General features: G+C 45.9%; 1 pseudogene; it reads right to left on the bottom strand.

Moving 5' to 3' along the window:
* Positions 1-5,925: 5,925 nt before the first annotated feature.
* On the bottom strand, positions 5,926-6,896 carry LOC136329324 (deoxyuridine 5'-triphosphate nucleotidohydrolase pseudogene; annotated as a pseudogene).
* Between the last annotated feature and the right edge of the window lie 1,026 nt (positions 6,897-7,922).

Below are 7,922 nucleotides of genomic sequence, written 5' to 3'. Positions count from 1 at the left end.
AAACTCTATAAAATTCGCCTCATAGTCTGTAACTGGTACTCTTCTCCCACGGAGAAGTGCCCAGCTGGGTTCCTTTCTTCCTTTCAATAAAGCCTGTTGTTACTCTGGTCTTTTCAGACTCCCATGGATTTCAACATTTGGTGCCGAAACCCGGGACAAGGTACTAACTGCTTGGACGATTCCTCTTTGCCGTCCAAACTTACAACCAGGGAAGCAATGGGTAGTGGCAGCTCATTCCAGGCTTACTCCCTGATTCTGTTTGGACGTGTAATTGTAGGTTGATTGGCCGGCGATCTGTCCTTGTCCTGAACCCCTGCTGGACCAGAAAGGTAAGGAGTTTTCTCCCTTCCCCTTACCCGGTTGGCTTCTCTTTTCCACAAAATTTTCTCTGGTCAAACAGTTTTCTCTGACACGCCTCAGCTTTTGAGGGGTTTGACTTTCAGTTGAGTAGACTGCACAGAAGACTAGGCGCCTAGCCAAACCTCTACGCGCTCTCTCTCTCTCTCTCTCTCTCTCTCTCTCTCTCGGAGCTCCTTGACAGGTGGTGACGACCTCTATCAGGGACGACTCCCCCACACGGAGATTTTCTCCTCTTGGGACAGTAACAAAAGGCGGGGATGCCCCGTCTTGCTCACCTGTCTCCATGGCTCTTCAGAGTCTAAACCTTCCGACCAGACCCCTCTAGGATGTCTCATAAAAAACCTCACTAAGTTGGGCCTCTCTGACCTTAAGCCAAAAAACCTCATTTTCTTCTGTAACATGGCATGGCCTCAATACAAATTAGACAATGACTCCCACCGGCCTAAAAATGGAACATTCGATTACAATATTCTGAGGGACCTAGATAATTTCTGCCACTGGACTGGTAAGGTCTCAGAGATTCCTTATATGCAGGCTTTCTTCATCCTTCGCTCCTGTTCTTAATTTCTGTACTGCTTGTTCTACACACAGGCCATTTTTGGCCAAAGAAACCTCACCTAAAACCTCCGCTCCTAATCTTTCTTTCTCCATGGACTCCTAACTCTCTTCCCCTCCTGCCTGACTCCCGGGGGCACCCCTTTCTTGGGATCTCTCTCTGGTCTCTCTGCAAATCTCTTCTACTTGAGACTCTTCCCCTAGAAAGCCGCCTCCCCTGTCTTTGCTGAACACTCTTTTTTATTTACCTGCAAATACCATTCTCTTTTTCTTCTCTCCTGCTGGCCAGGGGCCCCTCCCTTCTCCACTGTGTTCTTAGACCCCTCCTCCCTCCTTACAGACAGGCGGCTCTGTCTCTTTTTCTTCTTTGACCCATCCACCCACCCCACCAGCTTTGGCTGTCTCTTTTTCTTCTTCGACTCATCCTTCCCCCTCCTCAGAGAATGACTGTGCCTTCTACTACACCTCGTCCTCTTCCCTTTCTTCAGAGCTCTAAATCTTTTAACTCCTCTGACCACGTGGCACCACCACCAGCACTTTAACCTCCTCCTCCTCTTCCTGCGGATTCTGACCCTCCTTCTTTCCATCCAGCTGCTCACACTGTCCATCCATCTGCTTTCTCTCTTCCTCCCCTCTATGCTGACAACTCCCTGCCATCTTGAAAAGCTTAAAAAAGCAGAGTTGTCTATTGAGCTGTGTGAGTGAGTAATCTATTTTGTCTCTTTGTTTGTCAGAAAATATCTCTAGTATAATTTGAATTAAAACAAGTAAATCATACTCATTTAAATTCCTTAATTTATAATTTGTATGTGAAGTATTTGTATAATGTGTAACTGTGTCTGTTTCTAAGGCCTTAAACCAATAATTACCCGCCTCTTAAATCAAGACTTACTCATCCCCATGGACTCTCCCTGCAATACCCCTATCCTTCCTGTTCAAAAAGCTTCAGGGGCTTATCACCTCATACAAGACTTACACCTGATCAATGAGGCAGTAATTCCCCTCCATCCAGTAGTCCCTAATCTCTACAAGTTACTGTCACACATTCCCTCAAACACCACTTACTTCACAATCCTAAACCTTAAGAATTCCTTCTTTACCATTCCTCTACACCCTGCCTCTTACTTTCTGTTTGCCTTTACCTGGACACTAATGTAGCCCAGCAATTTACATGGATTGTCTTACCCCAGGGGTTCAGAAACAGCTCACACCTGTTTGGGTAGGCATTAACTCGGAATTTAACAGCATGCAGTCTCAAAACTAGTACTCTCTTATAATATGTAAATAACCTACTCCTCTGCAGCCCCTCCCTGCCTGCCTCAAGGAGACACACCGCCACCCTTTTTAACTTCCTTGCTATGAAGTGATATCGTGTCTTCTCTGCTAAGGCTCAACTTCACTCTTAGTCCAAGTCTATCTTAACCCCCACCACCTGAGGTTTCACCCTAGATCAAATTCTGACCCACCACAGTCTCCAAACACCTACCACTGCAAATCAAATCCTTTCTTTCCTTAGTCTAATAGGATTCTTTAGACACTGGATTCCTAATTTTGCTCTCTTAGTCAAGCTCCTCAGTGAGATCTTCTAAGCATGGCTTTTAAGGTCTATAATGGCCAAGGAAGTAACAGAAAAGGCAAATAACACCCAAAAGAAGTCAGGAAATACCAGCTTTTGACATATGCTCTTAAAGGCTCCAGCACTCTAAAGGGCTTGATAGGATTCCATCAGGGCCCTGCTTCAGAGTGGAAAGAAAGGTCGTTGAACTGAAGCCTGTGAGGCTTCCCGGCCCCACCGGTTTACACATCTTTGCTGTGTAAAAAGGGACACGAGAAGGTAAGATACCCCCTTGCTCCATGGAGGGAGGGTTCAGTCTCTTCTAGCCCTGCTCCAGCTACCTGTGACCTGACCTTTCCCAGCATGCTGGGAATTGCCACTGAAGGCTCAAGGACATTGTTCATGAGCCTAAAGTATTTCTTCCAAGTAGCAGATAAACTAATCTCATTTCTTGTAAACACAAGGGCCATCCACTATACCCTGCCTGAATATTTGAGTTTTATTTATCCCTCAAAGATCTCTACTGTGGGTACTGACAGTCTGGTTTTGCTGCTTTATTTAATGTATAGCATCTCCTTTATTCCTCTGATCTCAATGCCCCATGCCTGTTATAGTCTGGAACCTGCTACTAATTCCAGCTAGAAGCAGTGGTCACTAAGACTTAAACTCTAGCTACAAAGTGTAGAAATGTAACCACCCTTTCCCTAAGTACTTGCAGAATTTACAGGTTACTCAGCAAACTGTTCAAAGACTGTCCAAGAGGCACTTCCAGCATTACACACTTAAGGACTGACTTTCACGTGGACAGGTCCACGCACCGTGATCCTGACAACTGCCACTGCTGCTAAAGTAGAAAAACGGCATGCCTTACTCCAACCACAAACTGGAAGCTAGTTGGCCTACGTATGGAAAATATATGAAAAAACTAAGAACTCTTTTAATCAGACTTTGGGAAAGGGAAACTAAGGACGGCTCTTTCCTCCACCCTGACCATCTGGAGCTCAGAAACAGAGAAACAAAACCAACCCCTTGTCCTTCTATTTTCTATTCACCTCTCAACCTGCCTTACCCAATCAGGGGCTTTCTACTCGTGTGGGACCAACACCTATATGTGTCTCCCTACTAATTAGACAGAAACCTGTACCCTAATCTATCTCACCCCAAATATCAACCTAATCCCACCTCATGAGCCTCTTTCAATTCTTACCACACTACCCATCAATCTAAGGACCAAATGAGTTATACAGGTAATTCCTCTCCTTGTTGCTTTAAAAATTTCTATAAAAATAGGTCTAGGGGAAGGGGGATTGGCCACTGCCCTGTCTTACTCTCTCTCTCTCTCTCTCTCTCTCTCTCTCTCTCTCTCTCTCTCTCTCTCTCTGAAGCCCAGAGAATTCATAAACATGGAATCAGTAGTTTCACAGAAACTGGGTGTCTTGACTACTGCCTTTCATTGGTCCACACACTCTCCTACTTATTTTTCTAACTTTTGAACCCTGCCTCTTATGTTTGTTCACTAGTTTCTTACAGAACCACATACAGACCTTCGCCAATCAGAAAACTGGAAAAATCTACCTAACCCTACATACCAACCCTGAAACCTGCCTTCGCAAAACAGAAAAATCTGGAACCCTATAAAAACACCCCTACTTTGAACAATGGTGGAAAAACCCTTTATTCTCGATGCTAGCACCAATTTTAGGACCAATCCTAATTTTGTGCCTAATTTTAATGCTTGCCCCTTTCTTTATCAAGTTCCTGCAGGCTCAAATGACAGAAATCTCCAGGATTACCTACAATCAAATGCTTTTACAACCCCTACTCCAACTACCCCAGGGAGGGGTTCACAAAGGAGGCCCCCCCTAGGGATAACAGCAGGAAGTAGCTACAGAAGATAGTCGGTTCGAGACAAACCTCCTTCCTGAACCCCATACCCTCTCCTTCCCCCCCACACCTCTTTTCCTTTTTATCATACCACAGAGTTGAGAAATGATAGAGATATGAAATTCCAACTGCCCTTTTGTTGTCCCACCTGGCTGCCTGACCTCACCCTTACTTACTGGACAATCGCTCCAGAGGCAGAAAAGTTCCAGAAAGCTGATCAACCACCCAAGGAGGAGCATTCCAGAAAGATGAAACCATAAAACCATAAAAGGGAACATACCAGAACTTTTAACTCAGTACCCCCTCAGGTTCTCTCAAACTGTATAAAATTCACCTCATAGTCTGTAACCGGTGCCCTTCTCCCATGGAGAAGTGCTTGGCAGGGTTTCTTTCTTCCTTTCAATAAAGCCTGTTACTCTGGTCTTTTCAGACTCCCATGGATTCCAACAGAGACTGACAGAGAGTTATTGATCTGTTGTTCCACTCATTTCACGCCATCATTGGTTGAATGTACCTGGTTTTGTATGTGCCAAGTGTTGTATGTGCCAAGTCTTATGTGTTCTCTGATCCAGGATCAAACCCACAACTTTGGCATCTTGGCCCAATGCTCTAACCAACTGAGACACATGACCAAGACTGTTATTTTTTTTGTTAATATTGTAAATGGGCTTTTCTCTATCATTAAATTCTCTGACTGGGTATTATTTGTCAATAGGTAATCTAATAATTTCCATTTGTTCATCTCATGTCTTCATACCTTAGTGAATTTCAAAATTCTTTATTGAGATATAATTGACACTCATTATTGTATTAATTTTGGGTACACAGCATAAGGATTTGATACCTGTACATATTGTGAAATAATCACTACAATAAGTCCCATTAATATTCATGACCACACAACCACAATGGATTGAAAACTTTTAAGATCAACTCTCTGAGCACCTCCAGGAAATTTTTCATGTCACAAATTTCATTTTTGAATTTCTGGGGTTTTCCAGGTAGATGCCTATGTCCTCTGCAGATATCATTTTACATCTTTTCCCAGCATTGGTGTTTCTTATCTAATTGCTTCCTACTATAGCCGGTACACGATGCAGACAGGTAGTAGAGGTTATGTAGATCCCTCCTGTCTCACCTGTTCTCAATCTTAGCAGAAATCCCCTAGTACTTTCTCACCTTTTTATTAATTATTTTAAGTTGAATTAACTTCAGATACATTGGTTAATAAAATTATATAGATTTCAGCTGTACAATTCTATGAGATGTCTATATATTGCATTGTGTGCTCACCACACAAGTCAAGTCTCCATCTGTCACCATTTGTCCCCCCCCCCCTTTACCCTCTTCTACCTGCACTCACCCCCATTCCTCCTGGTAATCACCACACTGCTGTCCGTGTCTATGACTGTTTCTTCTTTGCTTAATCCCTTCCCCCTTATCGCCCACTGTCCAGCCCCTATCCACACTGACCGCTGGCAGTCTGTTCTCTGAATCTGTGAGTCTGTTTCTATTTTGTTTGTTAGTTAATTCTGTTCATTAGATTTCTTTTTTTTTTTTTTTTTGAGGGTCTGTAGAATAAACTTTATTAGGTGACATTACAGATTTATACATCAAATGCAGAAAAACACAAAAAAGTAAAGGTCTGTGTGGTCCCAGGGTAACCTTTCCTGGATCGTCAGAGAACCAGATATTTTTGAAAACTAAAGCTATTGAGCTTTCAGATGTGTAAACACCAAAACACTATACAAAAAACTCTTGTGTTTGTTTTCTCACTTTCTATTCTTGGCATAAGTTTTAATTCTTTCCAGTGGAACCAAAACCTCCTGAACCCCTTTCAGTGTCATCTAAAACTTGAACTTCCTCTATTTCCGGATAAAAAATCCGTTCACAAATGAGCTGTGCAATTCGGTCACCCTTTTTTTTACTTCAAACTCTTCTTTGCCAAAATTAAACAGTACAACACCAATATTTCCTCTATAATCTTCATCTATGACACCAGCTCCTACATCTATGAAGTGCTTAGCAGCCAAGCCAGAACGTGGAGCTACTCTTCCGTAGCACCCAGCAGGAAGAGCTATCTGAATGTCCGTTTTCACGAGGGTTTTCTCCATGGGGGCACCGTGTGATCATAGGCACTGTACAGGTCGTAGCCCGCGGCCCGCGCGGACCCCTTGGTGGGGGCGGTGGCGTGCTCCGAAAGCCGGACGAAGCGGAGCCGCAGGCCGCCGTCCTCCGCAGCCCGGAGCCGCTCGCTGGGGGAGACGGCTGGAGTTCTGGTGCTGCGACATCCCCGGCTCAGGCTGCGGGCGCTGGACAGCGGCCGGGACGTCCCCGGCTGTGCGGCGACCGACGGGGCGGGGACGGCAGAGGGGGCCGGGCCTGCCCGGCGGAGCCCCGCCGTCTCGGCGACGGACAGTGCGCTGCGCGCGTCCTTAAACGCGGAGCGGAGCAAAAACGGAAGTGGTAGCCAAGCACGAGGCGAGGGCAGAGGAACGTCATTTGCCCCGAGCTTCGAGCACCGGTTGGCTGTGCCGCTCCAGCAAGCACCCCCGGGCCTGCAGCCGCAGGACGCGTCGCGGGAAGCGACCTCGGAAGCAGTAACGCCGCCGTCTGGCGAGGGGCGTGGCCTGGCACGCTCTGTCCGGAATCTGGCTGCCTCCGTCTCCCTCCTGTTCTCATCTATTTCTCGGGCCCCCTTTTCCCGAGACAGTCCGGGAGGTCCATTGCTCAGGCCCTGCCCCCTCTGTGGACTTACTTCTGTTCATTAGATTTCTTTGCAGCATTATTTACAATAAGCCAAGATTTGGGAGCAGTCCATGTGCTCATCAGTAGATAGATGGATAAAAACCTATGGTAAAATCACACAGTGAAATATTACTCATCCATAAAAAACAAGATAATATTACCTTTAGTTTGTTCTTTTATTTAGAAGCCTTGGCCACTGACCTCACTGTCACCCAACTCCTTCAGGCTTATGCCACCTGCAACACTCACCCTGAAACAGCTCCAGCTCAGCCTGGGCACCCAGTCGTGGGGACACCACTGACATACATCTCTCCCTGGGTGGGGGCCCCGGCCTGCCCTCATAATTTTCCAACACCCCACAACGCCCAACACTAACCCTTTCTTCCTATATGCCAGGGCAGGAGAGGCTTAACCTGGCCTAGATCCCATCTGCTTCTTGGGACACCAGAGTTGTGAGCTCATGTGAAGCTGTCCCCACACCCTCCCTTCTTGTTCACTCACACGACACCTCTTCCCACCTCCCTCACAACCGTCCCTTTAGAAACTAAATCTGGGGGATAAGGAAGATGCCAGCCTGATGAAGACCCCTTTCTATGGCATCAGAAAAGGAGAGACAGCTGCATTCCCATTCTATGTCTCCAGCCATGGTCACACATCCACCTGAAGAAGGGACACTTCTGTCTTCCACCCTCACTCATACCGTTACCCTTCCCCCCTTACTATAAATAGTCACATACTTGCTTGCAAATGGTACACTTTCAATGGCCAACTTCACCACCCTGGCCATCATCACCCTTTAGCTATGCAGCATGATCTTACC

Source organism: Saccopteryx bilineata, chromosome 3, assembly GCF_036850765.1.
Source record: "Saccopteryx bilineata isolate mSacBil1 chromosome 3, mSacBil1_pri_phased_curated, whole genome shotgun sequence".
NCBI lineage: Eukaryota > Metazoa > Chordata > Mammalia > Chiroptera > Emballonuridae > Saccopteryx > Saccopteryx bilineata.
The sequence above is the reverse complement of the archived record's forward strand: the minus strand, read 5'-3'. Positions and strand labels throughout refer to the sequence as shown.